Here is a 20,864-nt window from a genome sequence, read left to right on the forward strand (position 1 = left end):
AGAACCTCAGGCACACAGAACCTCAGACACACAGAACCTCAGGAACACAGAACCTCAGGAACACAGAACCTCAGGAACACAGAACCTCAGGCACACAGAACCTCAGACACACAGAACCTCAGGAACACAGAACCTCAGGAACACAGAACCTCAGGAACACAGAACCTCAGGCACACAGAACCTCAGGAACACAGAACCTCAGGAACACAGAACCTCAGGAACACAGAATCTGAGGCACACAGAACCTCAGACACACAAAACCTCAGAAACACAGAACCTCAGGAATACAGGACCTCAGGAACACAGAACCTCAGGAACACAGAACCTCAGGCAGTAGCGTGGACATTCACCTCATGTCCTCCTTCACTCTCTCCTATCTTGATGGGTCTTCCCAGGGGCCTTAGCCCTCCACCTAGTTTGTCAACTAAAAGGTTAGGTTAAGTGTGTCCTATTTGTCAATGTGCAGCAGGAGGTGAGCTCATGATGTCCCGGAACACCTGCCATTACCTGCGATTCCTGCCATTGTTTGTTTTGGGATCATGTCTCCGATGAAGTCCATTCACTGGGGAATTGGATATGAACAGGTGATGAATGAGTAAGTGTACCGGGAGCTGGAGAATAGCCAGGGCTGTGTGTGCGATGGAGATTATGCTGTGCACAGACCCGCTGACAACAGTTTGTCGACTGTTTGACCAGCTGCTCAATATTTCTGTGTTTGTGCGCAGGGAATGGGTTCTTCACACTGAGACTGGCTGCTTTATCACCGCCACACAAAGCCCCATCAGCCCAAATGTTCCATTGTTTCTACCAACTCTAGTATAATTTCCAGCACAAAGTCCACTTACCAACCGTGAACTCACTGACTCCCAGAGAACATAAGAACATAAGAAATAGGAGCAGGAGTCGGCCATTTGGCCCCTCGAGCCTGCTCCACCATTCAATAAGATCATGGCTGATCTGATCTTGGCCTCAACTCCACTTTCCCACCCACTCCCCATAATCCGATTCCCCTGTTTTTCAAAAATCTGTCTATCTCCGCCTTGAATATATTCACTGACTCCGCCTCCACAGATCTCTGGGGTAGAGAATTCCAAAGATTCACGACCCTCTGAGAGAAGAAATTCCTCCTTATCTCCGTTTAAATGGGTGACCTCTTATTCTGAAACTATGCCCCTTAGTTCTAGATTCCCCCACGAGGGGAAACATCCTCTCAGCATCTACCCTGTCAAGCCCCCGCAGAATCTTATATGTTTCAATAAGATCACCTCTCATTCTTCTAAACTCCAATGAGTATCGGCCCAACCTGCTCAACCTTTCCTCATAAGACAACCCCTTCATCTCAGGAATCAACCTAGTGACCCTTCTCTGAACTGCCTCCAATGCAAGTATATCCTTCCTTAAATAAGGAGACCAAAACTGTACTCCAGGTGTGGTCTCACCAACGCCCTGTAAAGTTCTAGCAAGACTTCCCTACTCTTCAAGAAAGGTGACAAGTCCGATTGCAGTAATTACAGAAGAGTTTCCCTGCTGTCTGCCACAGGGAAAGTCATCGCAAGAATCCTCCTCAATCACCTTCTCCCAGTGGCTGAAGAGCTCCTCCCAGAGTCGCAATGCAGATTCCGCCCACAAAGAGGCAGAATGGACATGATCTTCACCACGCGTCAGTTACAAGAGAAATGCAGGGAACAGCACCAACCGCTGTACATGGCCTTCTTTGATCTCACAAAGGCCTTCGACACGGTCAAATATGAGGGATTATGGAGTGATCTACTCAAATTCGGCTGCCCTCAAAAGTTTGTCACCAACCTCTGCCTGCTTCACGACAACATGCAAGCCGTGATCCTGACCAACAGTTCCACCACAGACCCAATTCACGTACGGACTGGGGTCAAGCAAGGCTGTGTCATCGCACCAATGCTCTTCTCAATCTTCCTTGCTGCAATGCTCCATCTCACCCTCAGTAAGCTCCTCACTGGAGTGGAGCTAATTTACAGAACAAACGGGAAACTGTTCAACCTCCGTCGCCTCTCGTCCAGATCCAAGGTCGTCCCATCCTCTGTCATCGAATTACAGTATGCAGATGACGCTTGCGTCTGCACACACTCGGAGGTCGAACTCTAAACCATCGTCAACACCTTCACCGCAGCTTACGAGAGCACGGGCCTTACACTAAACATCCGTAAGACAAATGTCCTCTACCAACCTGCCCCCGCCACACAGTACTGCCCCCCAATTATCAAAATCCATGACAAGGCGTTGGACAACATGGACCACTTTCCATACCTCGGGAACCTACTGTCAACAAGGGAAGATGTCAACGACGAAGTCCAACACCGCCTTCAGTGTGCCAGTGCAGCCTTCGGTCGCCTGAGGAAGAGAGTGTTTGAAGACCAGGACCTCAAACCCAGCACCAAGCTCATGGTCTACAGAGCACTGGTGATACCCTCCCTTCTGTATGCCTCAGCGACATGGACCATGTACAGCAGGCACCTCAAAGCACTGGAGAGGTACCACCAACGCTGCCTCCACAAGATCTTGCAAATCCATTGGCAGGATAGGCGCACCAATGTCAGTGTTCTCGCTCAGGCCAACATCCCCAGCATCGAAGTTTGACCACGCTCGATCAGCTCCGATGGACGGGTCACATCGTCCACATGCCTGATACGAGACTCCCAAAACAAGCGCTCTACTTGGAGCTCCGACACGGCAAGAGAGCCCCAGGTGGGCAGCGGAAACGCTTCAAGGACACCCTCAAAGTCTCCTTGAAAAAGTGCAACATCCCCACTGACACCTGGGAATCCCTGGCCCAAGACCGTATAAAGTGGAGGAGAAGCATCCGGGAAGGCGCTGAACACCTCGAGTCTCTTCGTCGGGAGCAAGCGGAAGGCAAGCGCAAGGAGTGCACGTCAAACCAAGCACCCCACCCACCCGGCCCTTTAACCACCGTCTGCCCCACCTGTAACAGAGACTGTAGGTCCCGCATTGGACTCATCAGTCACCTGAGAACTCATTTTTAATGTGGAAGCAAGTCATCCTCGGTTCCGAGGGACTGCCTAAGAGGGGGAGCAGTTGTAGCAAGACTTCCCTACATTTATACTCCATCCCACTTGCAATAAATGCCAACATTCCATTTGCCTTCCTAATTACTTGCTGTACCTGCATGCTAACTTTTTGTGTTTCATGTACGAGGACCCCCAGATCCCTCTGTAGCGCAGCATTCTGTAGTCTCTCTCCATTGAAATAATAATTTGCTTTTTTATTCTTCCTACCAAAGTGGATAACCTCACATTTTCCCAGATTATACTCCATCTGCCAAATTTTTGCCCATTCACTTAACCTATCTATATCCCATTGTGTCCTCCTCACAACTTGGTTTCCCACCTATCGTCAGCAAATCTGGCAACAGTACACTCGTCCCTTCATCCAAGTCATTAATGTAGATTGTAAATAGTTGAGGCCCCAGCACTGATCCCTGTGGCACCCCACTAGTTACAGTTTGCCAACCTGAAAATGACCCATTTATTCCGACTCTCTGTTTTCTGTCGGTTGGCCGATCTTCTATCCGGCCTAACATATTACCCCCAGCCCCGTGAGCTCTTACCTTGTGCTTATCTTATCTTGAGAAACTGACTCTGTTCAGAAACACATCGACCGTTATATGGCATATGCCTGATTCTTAAATCAGCACCATGATATCATCGGGACCCTGACCCACTTGCACCCACTCTGCACCCACTCTGCACCCTCTCTGCACTCACTCTGCACCCACTCTGCACCCACTCTGCACCCTCTCTGCACCCTCTCTGCACTCACTCTGCACCCTCTCTGCACCCACTCTGCACCCTCTCTGCACCCTCTCTGCACCCACTCTGCACCCACTCTGCACCCTCTCTGCACTCACTCTGCACCCACTCTGCACCCTCTCTGCACCCTCTCTGCACTCACTCTGCACCCTCTCTGCACTCACTCTGCACCCACTCTGCACCCTCTCTGCACCCACTCTGCACCCACTCTGCACCCTCTCTGCACTCACTCTGCACCCACTCTGCACCCTCTCTGCACCCTCTCTGCACTCACTCTGCACCCACTCTGCACCCTCTCTGCACCCTCTCTGCACCCACTCTGCGCCCTCTCTGCACCCTCTCTGCACCCACTCTGCACCCACTCTGCACCCTCTCTGCACCCACTCTGCACCCAAACTGCACCCTCTCTGCACCCACTCTGCACCCTCTCTGCACCCTCTCTGCACTCAATTCAATTCAATCCAATTCAAATCGCTTTATTGGTATGATAAGGTACATCTTATGTTGCCAAAGCATCGAAAAACATTTATGGTTGAACACATAAACGCAGATCTATTCATACAGTGTATAAACAGATATATCCCTGAGTGTATAAAAATACATTCGTATAATTTGTATATACTCTTTTCTTAGGTTTACTGGTTGTCCCTCTGTTTATGGCAAGCTGTAACATAGTGTGCCGCTAAGGTTACACAGTTTCTCTGTTCCCCTAGTAGGTATGGGAGTTTTTGGTCGTCATTCAAATTTCTGAATTCAGGGCATATTTGTGAGAATTTTTGGTAGAAATTCTCCCTGATGCCCTGATATTTTCCACAAGCTGTGAGGAAGTGCATCTCTGTCTCCACCACTTCCTGACTGCAGTGAGAGCATATCCTGTCCTCTCTTGGCAGCCGGGTCTGTCTGTGTCTGCCTTTTTCGATCGCCAGGCTATGTTCACTAAGTCTGTACCTTGTCAAGGTTTTTCTCAGTTTGCTATCCTTTACCATGGTCAGGTATTCAGCCATGTTGTATTGTCTGTTTAGGGCCAAGTAGCAATTGAGTTTGTTTTGGGTTTTTGTCGTTTCTGCCCAATATGACAGGTATTTTTCCCTTTGCTTAGTGACAATTGTGTTGGGTCGAATTCTCTGTGCTACGATGTCACTGTCCTGGGGCTGGTTATTGTTAGTGTTAGTGGTTGCTTCACTGAGTCCCAGGACTAGTTGACTGAGGGTATTCTTCTTTATGGTCCTCTCTTGGCATTTCAAGGCTTCGTAATGATAGCAGTGGGGGTTGCTCATTTTTAGGTGTTTCCAAAATTTGGTGGCTCTTTTTTGGATAGTAATTATTAGTGGATATTGGCCTAGTTCTGCCCTGCATACATTGTTTACGGTTTTCCTTTGAGTCCACTCACTCTGCACCCACTCTGCACCCTCTCTGCACCCTCTCTGCACTCACTCTGCACCCACTCTGCACCCACTCTGCACCCACTCTGCACCCAAACTGCACCCTCTCTGCACCCACTCTGCACCCACTCTGCACCCACTCTGCACCCTCTCTGCACCCACTCTGCACCCTCTCTGCACCCACTCTGCACTCACTCTGCACCCACTCTGCACCCTCTCTGCACCCACTCTGCACCCACTCTGCACCCACTCTGCACCCACTCTGCACCCACTCTGCACCCACACTGCACCCACTCTGCACCCAACTGCACTCACCTGCACCCATCATTTGTTGTGTTAATCTCCTGGGTTACTCACAGCAGTGTCCGGGAGATTAATCATTAATTACTGGAGACTCCGGGAGAGTCTGGCCGGTGGGGACCCTGTTTGAAGTTGGGATCCTTTTACTGTAACTTGAGGCTGTAAAAATGATCACCTTCAAAACAGCAGTTACTCCAAGTCTGAAGTAGGTCAGTGGCTGTGAGGCATTTTGGGCGCCCTGAGGATGTGAAAGGCGTTTTATAACTGAGAGTTATATAACAGGAAGGGAATAGGGAAAAATGTAAAATAAAGATTCCAGGTGAAACACACAGCTTTAAATCCATCACAAGCGCAGAATGTGGAGAAATGTCAGGAACCAACACCTCCTAAAGAAGCACTGATGGCTTTTAAGAATGTTATTGTTGAGTTTTATTCCTAAACTGATCACTGGGGCTGTAGTAGAGACAAGAGTGGAAGTGATGGAGTGCGTTCCCATATCCTGCTGTAGCATTCAATTCAATTCAAATCGCTTTATTGGCATGACAAGTTACATCTTATGTTGCCAAAGCATCGAAAAACATTCATGTTTGTACACAAAAATACAGATCTATCCATACAGTGTATAAACAGATATATCCCTGAGTGTATAAATATACTTTCATATAATTTATATATACTCTTTTCTTATATTTAGTGGTTGTCCCTCTGTTTATGGCAAGCTGTAACATAGTGTGCCGCTAGTGTTACACAATTTCTCTCTTCCCCTAGTAGGTGTGGGAGTTTTTGGTCGTCATTCAAATTTCTGAATTCCGGGCATATTTTTGTGAATTTTGGGTAGAAATTCTCCCTTATGCCCTGATATTTTCTACAAGCTGTGAGGAATTGCATCTCTGTCTCCATCACTCCCTGACTGCAGTGAGAGCATATCCTGTCCTCTCTTGGTAGCCGGGTCTGCCTGTGTCTACCTTTTTCGATCGCCAGGCTATGTTCACTAAGTCTGTACATTGTCAAGGTTTTTCTCAGTTTGCTATCCTTTACCATGGTCAGGTAATCAGCCATGTTGTATTGTCTGTTTAGGGCCAAGTAGCAATTGAGTTTGCTTTGGGTTTTTGTTGTTTCTGCCCAATATGACAGATATTTTTCCTTTTGCTTAGCGACGATTGTGTTGGGTCGAATTCTTTGTGTTACGCTGTCACTGTCCTGGGGCTGGTTCTTGTTAGTAGTGTTAGTAGTTACTTCACTGAGTCCCAGGACTAGTTGACTGAGGGTATTCTTCTTTATGGTCCTCTCTTGGCATTTCAGGGCTTCGTAATGATAGCATTGGGGGTTGCTCATTTCTAGGTGTTTCCAAAATTTGGTGGCTCTTTTTTGGATAGTGATTATTAATGGATATTGGCCTAGTTCTGCCCTGCATGCATTGTTTACGGTTTTCCTTTGAGTCCAGAGGATACTTTTACAGAATTCTGCATGTAGGATCTCAATTGGGTGTTTGTCCCATTTTGCAATTAGCATGAATCTATTCCCAGCGTGTTTCTCATTTACTGCAGTTATTTGGCATTCCCGGTGTTAACACTGCATGGTTCGATCAATGGAACATTCATGGGCTGCGTTGGAATCTGCCACTCAGTGCCCACGCACTGTTTCCTGAATGAGAAATCCCCTGGGGGAGGGAAGGTGGCTGTGTCCTGTGCCTAAAGTGGACTAGAATTGGGGCGGGCGATTTTTCAGGCGTAAATCAGCCGTTAGGCTCCTGGCTCATGTTAATGAGGGGCCTCACACCTGTCGGTGCCTGTGTTAGTACCGGTGCCGGTGCCGGTGTCGGTGTCGGTGGTTACATAGGATTACATAGGATATATGGCAAAGAACCAGGCCATTCGGCCCAACCAGTCCATGCCGGTGTTTATGTTCCACTTGAACCTGCTCCCATTTTTCCTCATCTAACTCTATCAGCATAACCCTCTATTCCCTTCTCCCTCATATGCTTGTCCAGCCTCCCCTTAAATTCATCCATACTATTTGCTTCAACCACTCCCTGTGGTAGCGAGTTCCACATTCTCACCACTCTCTGGGTAAAGAAGTTTCTTCTGAATTCCCTGTTGGATTTCTTGGTGACTATCTTATATTGATGGCCTCTAGTTATGCTCTTCCCCACAAGTGGACACGTTCTCTCTCTATCCACTCTATCAAAACCGTTCATAATTTTAAAGACCTCTATTAGGTCACCCCTCAGCCTTCTTTTTTCAAGTGAAAAGAGACCCAGCCTGTTCATCCTTTCCTGATATGTATACCCTCGCATTTTTGGTATCACCCCTGTAAATCTTCTCTGCACCCTCTCCAGTGCCTCTATATCCTTTTTATAATATTTACGCAGTACTCCAAGTGTGGTCCAACCAAGGTTCGATACAGGTTCAGCATAACTTCCCTACTTTTCAATTCTCTAGAAATAAACCCTAGTGCTTGGTTTGCTTTTTTTATGGCGTTGCTTACCTGTGTCCCAACTTTTAGTGATTTGTGTATTTGGACTCCGACATTCCTTTGCTCCTCTACCCCACCCAGACTTGCACCCTTCAAGTAACAAGTGACCTCCCTATTCTTCCTACCAAAATATAATACCTCACATTTATCTGTGTTGAATTTCATTTGCCAATTATATGCCCATTCTGCAAGTTTATTAATGTCCTCCTGTAATTTGTTGCAGTCCTCCTCGGTATTAACTATCCCCCCCAATTTGGTGTCATCCGCAAATTCAGAAATTGTGGGGGCGATTTTGCCAGTGGGGGCGCATTGGAGGTGGGACTGCTGCTTGGCGGATCGATGTCCCGCCTCCATCGATTTGTGGTCAACCCACGCTATTTTCCCTTGATTGACCTTAACAGGCCAATTAAGGGAAAGCCGGTTACAGAGAACGTCACCGTATGACGTTTCATCTGTCAAAATTTTTGACAGCTGAATTGTGAAGTTGTCAAACACTGACATTCTCTGTAGTTTGATGAGTTCTTGAATTCAAGACTCAACAAACCTTTTTCTTTTGCAGAAGTTAGATAGTTGTTGCATTGGAGAATGCAACGGCCATCTGTCATCTCTGCCACGGAGGTGCGAGACTCTCCGCATACCCACCGACTGAAGCCTGCAGGAAGAAACAAAGGTAAGTAAACTTTTTCTAACACTTTCCACTTACATCACATACTCACCTCTCCACACTTGCACCCATCACTTACCTTCACAGCGCACTTTTGCACCCCTCCGACCCCCGCAAACCACTACTCACCTCGGTGACCCTGGCGGGTTTCGGAGCCTTCGGGAAACCCGCACTTGTGTGGGTAAAATGGGGATAATCCTCTTATCTGCCTGTTAACTACCTGTTAACAGGCAGTTAAGTGGCTGTAATCCCCTCCCCGCCTCCAAAGAGATGGGACCCGGCATGGGACGGCTACCCGCCCCCTGGCAAGATGGCACGGAGGCGGGTTGGGCACCCGCCTCCAAATTGTGCCATTTTCCCGGCCGTCCCGCCTCCATACGCACCTCCTCAGGGCTGGCAAGATCACACCCTAAGTGTCTCATTTAGAAATTGTGTTTTTGATTCCAAAGTCTAAATCGTTAATGTAAATTGTGAACAACAGTGGTCCCAGCACTGATCCTTGTGGAACACCACTACCCACTTCCTGCCACTGTGAATAGCTACCCTTTACCCCTACTCTCTGCTTTTTGTCCTGAAGCCAGCCAGCAATCCATTCTGCTATTTGTCCCCTGACTCCACATTCTCTGACCTTATTCCTTAGTCTATTATGTGGTACCTTATCAAAGGTCTTTTGAAAATCTAGATAAATTAAATCTATTGCATTACCCTTGTCTACTCTCTCTGTTACCTCTTCAAAAAATTCAATGAGGTAGGTCAAGCAAGACTTTCATTTTGAAATCCACTGTCGGTGGCAGTGTTGGTGTCGGTGTCGGTGGTGTCGGTGTCAGTGGTGTCGGTGTCAGTGCCGGTGAAGGTGTTGGTGGTGTTGGTGCCAGTGGTGTCGGTGCTGGTGTCAGTGTTGGTGTTAAGCCTTGGGTATCATGGCCGTGGATACAGCCTAGTCACCAAGTGAAAGTATAAATATTATTAACAATTTGATGTGGAGCCGGGAGGATCCGGAGAGCGGCTCACAATTCCACAAGCCCATTGACTCCCACAGCTACCTGGACTACACTTCCTCCCACCCCGCCTCCTGTAAGGACTCTATTCCATTCTCCCAGTTTCTCCATCACCGCCGCATCTGCTCCGACGATGCCACCTTCCACACCAGTGCTTCCGACATATCTTCCTTTTTCCTCAACCGAGGATTCCCCTCTACCATGGTTGACACGGCCTTCGACCGTGTCCATTCTATCTCCCGCACTTCTGCCCTCACCCCTGCCTCTCCCTCCCAGAACCACGATAGGGTTCCCCTTGTCCTCACCTTTCACCCCACCAGCCTTCCCGTTCAACGGATCATCCTGCGCCATTTCTGCCACCTCCAAGGTGATCCCACCACCAAACGCATCTTCCCCTCCCCTTTCAGCATTCCGTAGGGACCGCTCCCGCCGAGACACCCTAGTCCACTCCTCTATCACCCCCAGCACCCCTTCCCCTTCGCCCAGCACCTTCCCGTGCAAGCGCAGGAGATGCAACACCTGCCCTTATACCTCCCCCCTTCCCACTGTCCAGGGCCCCCAACACCCCTTCCAGGTAAAACAGCAATTTACTTGTACTTCTTGCAATCTAGTATAATGTATTCACTGCTCACGATGTGGACTCCTCTACATTGGGGAGACCAAATGCAGATTGGGTGACCGCTTTGCGGAACACCTCCGTTCAGTCCGTAAGGGGGACCCCGAGCTTCCGGTCGCCTGTCATTTCAATCCACCGCTCCATTCCCACTCGGACCTCACCGTCCTTGGCCTCTTGCATTGTTCCACGGAAGCTCACCGGAAGCTCGAGGAACAGCACCTCATCTTCTGATTAGGCACTTTACAGCCTTCCGGACTCAATATCGAGTTCAACAATTTCAGATCATAACCTCGGCCCCTATTATATTTTTATATATTTTTTATCCACACTTTTGGTTTGTGCCTTTTCCCTTTCTCTCTCCCACATGGCAGCTGTCTCTCACTCTGCCAGCGCGTTTCACACTTCATCTAGAGCCGTCTTTTGTCTCTTTACCTGTTCTATTACCATCTCATCTCGCCTTGAATATCTCTTAATGTCTCTCCACCTCTCCCAGACCTTCCCTTCTGTTCCTTCCTCCCCTCCCCCGTTTCCCAGCCCCCAAAACTTGCTTCTTAATCTGTTTCATTTCCTGCTTTTTTCTCAGCCCTGACGAAGGGTCTTCGACCCGAAGCGTTGACTCTGTTTCTCTCTCCACGGATGTTGCCTGGCCTGCTGAGTTTTTCCAGCGTTTTCTGTTGTTATTTCACAATCCCACAACACTGCTGGCCCGCGATTGGCCCAATTTCGAGTGAGCTTCGAGCTGGCTCACTCCATGCCTGAACCAACTTTTATCCCAAAGATTTTTTAACATTTTATCTGCTGCCATCCCCTTCCATAAACCCCCGTCCAACTAGCCCAAGATCTCTCGTATCTCCAGTGTGAGGACAAGTATTGGAATGTGCTGATTGCTTTACCGAGCTGCTTGTCTTTTGTGAATGGGAAAGCCCTGAGCTGAATTGCTGTCAGCCCGAGACACGGTCACGGTCACAGTGTGGCCTCTCCTTCACATTGCGACAGAGGAGAGTTGGAGGGAGCTGTGTAGCCCGGGGGGAGACTGCTCGCTGGCAGATGTCCTCTTGCTCTCCCTTCCTTGCTGTTTCTCCAGGTCTCAAAGATTGCACGGATGAAATGTGTTGCGGTAATGCACAGAATATCAATATCCGGGAATCAGAGGAGATTGGCAGCTTGAAGTCCCTTCAGCAATAGGCAGAACAGAAAGGGAGAGACAATTAAAAATGAATACGTTGCATTTCAAGCTATTATCCCTCATCCAGATTGTCACCTCGAGAAACAAAGCTGGCAATCAGCTTCAACGTGATGCTAATATTAATTGCCTGAAAGGTTTCCAGTCATAACTCACTCTGTTACACATGACGGCTTAAGGACCTGAGAAGATGTGTGAAATTATCATTCAAAAAAAATTGCTAAACGATATAACTATAAACTTTGCAAACCTCTTGATCAGTCACCAAGTGTCATATTGTGTCCACACGGGGGTACGGAAACATGTGCAGTGCCCTCGACAGCACAGAAAGAGCTGTGGATAGAGTAAGAGTAAGCAAGACCCTTTCACACAAACCCATCCCAGACGGTTGGAACAACATGAACAGCCAATCATATACAAAGAAAGAAACTGCATTTCTATAGCACCTTTAATGACCACAGGACGCCCCCAAGTGTTTTAGAGCCAGTGAAGTACTTTTTGAAGTGTAGTCACTGTGGTAATGTAGGAAACGTGGCACTTCCAAACGCACAGGTCACGCAATCTACTGTTATTATTATTGGGAAACATGCCATCCATTTTATGCACAGCAAGCTCCCAAGAACAGAACTAAGAACAGTTAACTTATTTTTGGTGGTGGGTGAGAGACAGATGCTGGAAGAACTTCCTTCTCTTCTTCATATAGTCCCTTGAGACATTTTACACCCACCTGAAGAGGGAGAGGGGGCCTCGGTCTGGAGGCTGGCAATGCAGCATTCCTCAGTCCCGGCCAACGGATGTGCTTAGCTCCTGGAGCAAGACTTTTCTGGTCCTGGGGCAGCAGTGCTACCAACTGAGCCAAGCTGACACTCACTGCCTCTCCTCCCGGTAACGGCCCAACCGGAAATAAGTTTACACAGTCTCAGCCTGGTTGCTGTAGACAGGAACAGTGAAGAACTGTTTATTGTTTTAGCATGAGCAGGTCCTAAACGTTACTGAACAAGTCCCAGGATGGTGGCAGCGGGAATGCATCTGTTCCACTGGTGCAGGAGGGCATCAATGAGCTTGGGGTTAAAGGTCATTCTTTGGGCAGATTAGCAAGAGCTTTAGCCGTACTCTAATCATTTCCAAGAATCCCTTTCATTTTAGCTCTCATTGTCTGACGAGGAATCTTATCAAATGCTTTCTGAATATCAAATAATAAAATATTCAGTGCTTTATCATACTCCACTGGCTCCATCACATCCTTGTAGCTTTTGAAAGCTTTTTAGAATAATTTGTCGGTGACTACACAGGCCAGGGTCCAGGTATATTGTGTATCAGTAAAACAGGTTTATTAAGCATTAAACATCCTGTACAAAGAAGTAATGCTTAACAAGAAGATAGTCGCAGTCTGTTCCTCGAACCCCGGCGTTCCTTCCGAGTGACTGGGGCGCGGTCTCTTTATTCTCTTGCTGTGTTCTGTTGACTGAAGTTTCTCATCCTCTGGTTTCGCGCTGCTTTCGAAGTTCAATATCTGTATTTTTATCCCTTTTTCTCCCTTTTGCCTACATGGCAGTTAATAAGCAAGCTCTCCTTATCTGAGAACAACCTTCACTCTAAGTTTTCTCAGATGTCTTTTTGCTCTTCAATCAGTTCATTGTTTAACCGGTTCTGCGTTTTTGAGCAGACAGAGTGGGGACTGTCTCCAGCCCCCTATCTTCTTTTGCAATGTTGCTGAATTTCTTGTTCCCCACTATCTCCTCATTCCCCACTATCTCCTCGTTCCCCACTATCTCCTCGTTCCCCACTATCTCCTCGTTCCCCACTATCTCCTCGTTCCCCACTGTCTCCTCGTTCCCCACTGTCTCCTCGTTCCCCACTGTCTCCTCGTTCCCCACTATCTCCTCATTCCCCATTATCTCCTTGTTTACTTAACAGACCATTTTACAGAATTACATCAAGTTGGCATAATTTCCCATCATGCTTTGCTTCTCAACCATTCGCCATCTTATACAGGCTTTTCAGGTTTTTAACATACAATTTCACATATTACAGTTATTTAACAATGGCTTAACAATGGCCCAGAACTTGGTGTCGGGGGCTTGCCGCGCGTGCAAGCCCCCGATCTGCATTCACCCTGCGCGCTGACATCTGAAGCCCGGGCCTACTTGCATTTCCTGTGACAGGCCCGGTTCAGATGTCAGCGCGCAGTGCTAACCTGATCCAGTGGCGTAGTTAGTGCGATGTGCCGGCTGGGATCAGGTGAGCACTGTACAACCAATCAGGGGAGGGGAAGGTTCATTCATGAGTTTGAGAGTAAGAACTGTCAAACTCATGAAAACTACGGGGGCCCAAAACGCTATTTAAACTTTAAATAGAAATTAAAAAAAACATCCCAATCATTAAATTAAGTATAAATAAGTTTAAAAAAATAATTTAAAAAATAATATTTTTTTTTAAAATAATTTTTTAATAAAAAGGGTCGAAAACTAAACTTACCTTATTGTAGATTCTTCAAAATAATAAACCTGTGGAAAAAAAATTCTAAATTGCACTAAAACACCACTTACCTGTAAAAATAAATATTACATGTGCTTTTTACAAGCGTAAAGACCGGAGGCCTTTACACATGCGCAACTCCCCCAAAACAGAGGAAATCCAAGACGCACGCACTGCCCCCTACAGCGCACGCGCTAGCCTCTTCAACTCTTGGGTTAGAGGAGAGGAAATGCCGGTTTTCAGCGCATGCGCTGTGCTTGCTGAAAACCGGCATTTCCTCTGGCCAGACGCGTGAGTACCCCTTCCGTACTCACACGTTTGGGGAGGAATTACTGCCCCAATATTTACTAAATCCTGCAAGTACACTCTATCCTACAGGTACTCTCTATCCTACAGGTACTCTCTAGCCGACAGGTATTCTCTATCCTACAGGTGCACTCTATCCTACCGGTACTCTCTATCCTACAGGTACTCTCTATCCGACAGGTACTCTCTATCCGACAGGTATTCTCTATCCTACAGGTAAACTCTATCCTACAGGTACTCTCTATCCTACAGGTATTCTCTATCCTACCGGTACTCTCTATCCTACGGGTACTCTCTATCCTACAGGTAAACTCTATCCTACAGGTACTCTCTATCCTACAGGTATTCTCTATCCTACCGGTACTCTCTATCCTACGGGTACTCTCTATCCTACAGGTATTCTCTATCCTACAGGTACACTCTATCCTACAGGTACACTCTATCCTACAGGTAATCTCTATCCTACAGGTAATCTCTATCCTACAGGTACTCTCTATCCTACAGGTACTCTCTATCATACAGGTACTCTCTATCCTACAGGTATTCTCTATCCTACAGGTACACTCTATCCTACCGGTACTCTCTATCCTACAGGTACTCTCTATCCCACAGGTACTCTCTATCCGACAGGTATTCTCCATCCTACAGGTAAACTCTATCCTACAGGTACTCTCTAGCCGACAGGTATTCTCTATCCTACAGGTACACTCTATCCGACAGGTATTCTCTATCCTACAGGTAAACTCTATCCTACAGGTACTCTCTATCCGACAGGTATTCTCTATCCTACAGGTGCTCTCTATCCTACAGGTACTCTCTATCCTACAGGTACACTCTATCCTACAGGTACACTCTATCCTACAGGTACTCTTTTCCTACAGGTGCACTCTATCCTACAGGTACTCGCTATCCTACAGGTGCACTCTATCCTACAGGTACTCTCTATCCTACAGGTATTCTCTATCCTACAGGTACACTCTATCCTACAGGTACACTCTATCCTACAGGTAATCTCTATCCTACAGGTACTCTCTAGCCTACAGGTACTCTCTATCCTACAGGTACTCTCTATAAGAACATAAGAACATAAGAAATAGGAGCAGGAGTAGGCCAATCGGCCCCTCGAGCCTGCTCCACCATTCAATAAGATCATGGCTGATCTGATCCTAACCTCAAATCTTCTATCACTCTGCATCCACCCGAACCCATGTGATCTCCTGGGAGAGGCGAAAAATAAGATAAAGACCCTGTGGTAAACCACTGTTTGTATTCCACTGTGTACATGCCTGGACATGCCTCGGCTGACTCCTCCCACAAGTCCTAGTATAAAGGTGACTGCTCCCCAGCCCCTTTGTATTTCTGGACCGGTCGACCACTCGAGGCAGACCTTCATTCTTTTGTTAATAAAAGCCTTTAGTTACTCTCTTAACTCTCAGTCTTTTATGAGTAATTGATAGCGCATCAATTTTATTAACAAAATTTTTATAATGGAGAAGATCCTCACACCAGCATGCCTGGACTTAGATCATCGGGAGGTGGACTCATCCACCAAGTTTACTCAATGGCTTAAGTGTTTCGAAAAATTCCTGACCGCCTCCGCAGCAATCAAATCGGACGAGGACAAACTGGATGTCCTGACCTCCAAAGTGAACCACCGAGTGTACTCGGTCATCCAAGATGCGACCTCGTACGCGGACGCTATCAAGCTCCTCAAGGACCAGTACACGCGCCCAGTGAGCGAAGTGTACGCCAGGCACCTTCTGGGGAGTCGTAAACAACAACCTGGGGAATCGACCGTGGAATACCTTCAGGCACTGTCTGTGCTTGGCCGGGCCTGTGGTTGTAAGGATGTAAAGGCCACCGTGTACACAGAGGAACTTATCCGGGACGCTTTTGTAGCGGGCCACAGATCCAATTACACCCGACAGCGACTGTTGGAGCAGAGTGACCTCGACCTCAACAAGGCCTCTGAACTCGCACTATCATTGGATGCAGCCTACCGGGGCATGGATGCCTACTCCTCTGCACCGTGGATGCCGCGGGGAATGACAGCCTGGGACACGGTAGGACCGCCTCATAGCGCCGTGCCACCCCAGCCACACCCCAGCAATGGCCCAACTACCGCAGCAGTGTCCCAAGGCCAGACAGCAGTGCCCCAAGGCCAGAAATGCTACTTCTGTGGCCAGGCAAAACACCCCAGAGCGCGCTGCCCGGCGAAAAACGCGATCTGCTCGGGCTGCGGGAAGAAGGGACACTACGCTAACGTCTGCAGGGCCAAAGCCACCCCGAACCCCAGCAGCGCCGCGTGTGGGCCATGCGGGCCGCCACCTTGGGCCTCCCCGGCCATGTGCGAACCACCGGTACAGCAGCCATTTTGGACGCCTCCAGCCACATGGGGATCATGGACGCCGCCATCTTGGACGACAGCCGGAACGCAGCAGGCCCCCAACACCGCCTCATCTGATACCCGCAGCGACACACCGACCCCTACGCTGGCATCCGTTACACTGGACCAAGCGAGACCGCACCAGCTGGCCAGCTCCACAATGGACATTAAGGTAAATGGCCACGATACAATCTGCCTTTTTGACTCTGGGAGCACGGAGAGCTTCATCCACCCCGACACGGTGCGGCGTTGCTCTCTCCCAGTCCTGCCTGCGCACCAGCGGATTTCTATGGCCTCCGAGTCCCAGTCGGCGGACATCGGCGGCTACTGCGTAGTGACACTCGTAGTAGACGGGACCGTGTACGATCATTTTAAACTTCTGGTCCTGCCCGACCTCTGCACTGCCGTCCTGCTGGGGTTAGATTTTCAGTGCCACCTTAAAAGTGTTACGATGGCGTACGGTGGACCCCTACCCCCACTCACAGTCCGCAGCCAGCAGCTCCCAAATTGCCCGCCGCGCACCAGGTGCAACCTCTCCACACTCAGAGTCACCACCCCCCCCACTGTTTGCTAACCTCACCCCCGACTGTAAGCCCATCGCCACAAAGAGCAGGCGATACAGTGCCGGGGACAGGGTTTTCATTAAAACCGAAGTGGAGCGGCTCCTGAAGGAAGGGATTATTGAGGGCAGCACCAGCCCCTGGCGAGCCCAGGTTGTGGTCGTTAAGACCGGCGAGAAGCAGCGCCTGGTCATCGACTACAGCCAGACAATAAATCGCTACACCCTGCTGGACGCCTACCCACTCCCCCGCATAGCTGATATGGTCAACCAGATCGCGCAGTACCGCGTCTTCTCGACCATTGACCTGAAATCAGCGTACCACCAGCTCCCTATCCGCCCTGAGGACCGCCAGTATACTGCCTTTGAGGCAAACGGCCGCCTCTACCACTTCCTTAGGGTTCCCTTTGGCGTCACCAATGGGGTCTCTGTCTTCCAAAGGGAGATGGACCGGATGGTAGATCAAAATGCGTTGCAGGACACTTTCCCATATCTGGACAATGTGACCATCTGCGGCCGTGACTTGCAGGACCATGACGCAAACCTCGAAAAATTCCTCCGCACCGCCCAACTCCTGAACCTAACATATAACAAGGAGAAGTGCATATTCCGCACAAACCGCCTCGCCATCCTTGGCTGTGTTGTGGAACACGGAGTCATCGGCCCCGACCCCGACCGGATGCGTCCCCTTATGGAACTCCCACTGCCCCACTGCCTCAAGGCCCTGAAGAGGTGCCTAGGGTTTTTCTCCTATTATGCCCAGTGGGTCCCCTACTATGCGGACAAGGCCCATCCGCTGATCAAGCCCACCTCTTTTCCCCTGACGGCAGAGGCCCGCTTAGCCTTCCACCGTATCAAGGAAGACATTGCCAAAGCCACCATGCACGCAGTGGACGAATCCATCCCCTTCCAGGTGGAAAGCGACGCGTCCGACTTTGCCCTGGCCGCTACCCTCAATCAGGCGGGGAGACCCGTGGCCTTCTTTTCACGAACCCTCCAAGGCCCGGAGACCAGACACTCCGCTGTTGAGAAGGAGGCCCAGGCGATTGTGGAGGCTGTGCGTCATTGGAGGCACTACCTGGCCGGAAAACGATTTACCCTGCTCACTGACCAACGTTCAGTTGCTTTCATGTTTAACAACAAGCAGAGGGGCAAAATCAAAAATGACAAGATCTTGAGGTGGAGAATCGAACTTTCCACCTACAATTACGAGATCTTGTACCGGCCCGGGAAGCTCAATGAACCCCCGGATGCGCTATCGCGTGGCACCTGCGCCAGCGCGCAGATCGATAGACTGCGGGCCCTCCACAATGACCTCTGCCACCCGGGGGTCACCAGGTTCTTCCACTTCATCAAGGCCCGCAACCTGCCTTACTCTATTGAGGAGGTCAGGACCATGACCAGGAACTGCCAAGTCTGCGCTGAGTGCAAACCGCACTTTTATAGACCAGACAGGGCCCACCTGATAAAAGCCACTCGCCCCTGCGAGCGCCTGAGCATTGATTTTAAAGGGCCTCTCCCCTCCTCCGACCGCAATGTGTACTTCCTCAATATTATTGATGAGTACTCCCGTTTCCCGTTCGCCATCCCCTGCCCGGACATGACCAGTGCCACGGTCATTAAATGTCTGAACGACCTCTTCACCCTGTTCGGTTTCCCCAGCTATATCCATAGCGACCGGGGCTCATCGTTTATGAGCGAGGAACTCCGTCAGTACCTGCTAACTAGGGGTATTGCCACAAGCAGGACCACCAGTTACAACCCCCGGGGGAACGGACAGGTGGAAAGAGAAAATGCGACAGTTTGGAAGGCCGCCCTGCTAGCCTTAAAGTCTAGGGGCCTTCCAACCTCCCGCTGGCAGGTGTGCTCCCCGATGCGCTCCACTCTATTCGGTCACTGCTCTGCACTGCCACTAACGCCACCCCTCATGAGAAAATGTTTGTCTTCCCAAGGAAGTCCACATCGGGGACATCGCTACCGCCATGGCTGACGTCCCCAGGGCCGGTCCTACTGAGAAGGCACGTGAGGACCCATAAAACGGACCCCCTGGTCGAGAGGGTCGACCTCCTCCATGCCAACCCCCAGTATGCTTACATTGCATACCCGGACGGGCGGGAGGACACAGTCTCCATAAGAGACCTTGCACCCTCGGGGGCCGCAGTAACCCACTACTCACTACCACCCTCCCCCACGATCCGATATCCAGCCCCAGCAGACGGCAGGCCTGGGCCCAGCGACCCGCTCGACATCTACGAGGACAACACGCCTGTGCCACAGCCTACGCGGGACTCGACGCCGGAAGCTCCACTACCCCTGCCGTCGCCACGCCGATCACAGCGGCAGACAAGACCTCCGGAGAGACTCCAATGCACTAACTTTTAATACACTTCACCCCGCCGGACTCAATTTTAAACAAGGGGTGAATGTGGTAAACCACTGTTTGTATTCCACTGTGTACATGCCTGGACATGCCTCGGTTGACTCCTCCCACAAGTCCTAGTATAAAGGTGACTGCTCCCCAGCCCCTTTGTATTTCTGGACCGGTCGACCACTCGAGGCAGACCTTCATTCTTTTGTTAATAAAAGCCTTTAGTTACTCTCTTAACTCTCAGTCTTTTATGAGTAATTGATAGCGCATCAGACCCAATGGCCAATTTGATAGAAAAAAATCTGGGAAATTCCTCTCCGACCCATCTAGGCGATCGAAATTCTTCCAGGAGATCACTCTGTCCCTATATTTTCTACAGTACTTACCTTCTGTAAAGGCGATCTCCACCCCAGCCAGGAACAGGAATAAAACCACCTGCTGAAATCTAACACAGAATTAGAACACAGTAGGAGCAGAACAAGGCTACACGGCCCCTGGGCCCACTCCACTACCCACAGGGCCATGACCATTCCGAACCTAGACTCATGTCCAATTTCCTGCCCGCTCCCCGTAACCCTTAATTCCCTTTACTTCTAGGAAACTATCTATTTCTGTTTTAAATTTATTTAATGATGTAGCTTCCACAGCTTTCTGGGGCAGCAAATTCCACAAACCTACCACCATCTGAGTGAAGACGTTTCTCCTCATCTCAGTTTTGAAAGAGCAGCCCCTTATTTTAAGATTATGCCCCCTATTTCTAGTTTCACCCATCATTGGGAACATCCTCACCGCATCCACCCGATCAAGCCCCTTCACAATCTTATATGTTTCAATAAGATCGCCTCTCATTCTTCTGAACTCCAATGAGTAGAGTCCCAATCTACTCAACCTCTCCTCATATGACCACCCCCTCATCCCCGGGATTAACCGAGTGAACCTTCTTTGTACTGACTCGAGAGCAAGTATGTCTTTTCTTAAGTATGGACACCAAAACTGTATGCAGTATTCCAGGTGCGGTCTAACCAATACCTTGTACAACTGCAGCAATACCTCCCTGTTTTTATATTCCATCCCCCTAGCAATAAAAGCCAACATTCCATTGGCCTTCTTGATCACTTGCTGCACCTGCATACTAACTTTTTGAGTTTCGTGCACCAGGACCCCCAGATCCCTTTGCACTACAGTACTTTCCAGTTTCTTGCCATTAAGATAATAACTTGCTCTATGATTTTTCCTGCCAAAGTGCATAACCTCACACTTTCCAGTATTGTATTCCATCTGCCAAATCTCTGCCCACTTACTTAGCCTGTCTATGTCCCTTTGCAGGTTTTTTATGTCCTCCTCAC

Source organism: Somniosus microcephalus, chromosome 18 (genome assembly GCF_052327205.1).
Source record: "Somniosus microcephalus isolate GS21.2 chromosome 18, FLI_Smic_1.0, whole genome shotgun sequence".
In the NCBI taxonomy this organism is placed as follows: Eukaryota; Metazoa; Chordata; class Chondrichthyes; order Squaliformes; family Somniosidae; genus Somniosus; species Somniosus microcephalus.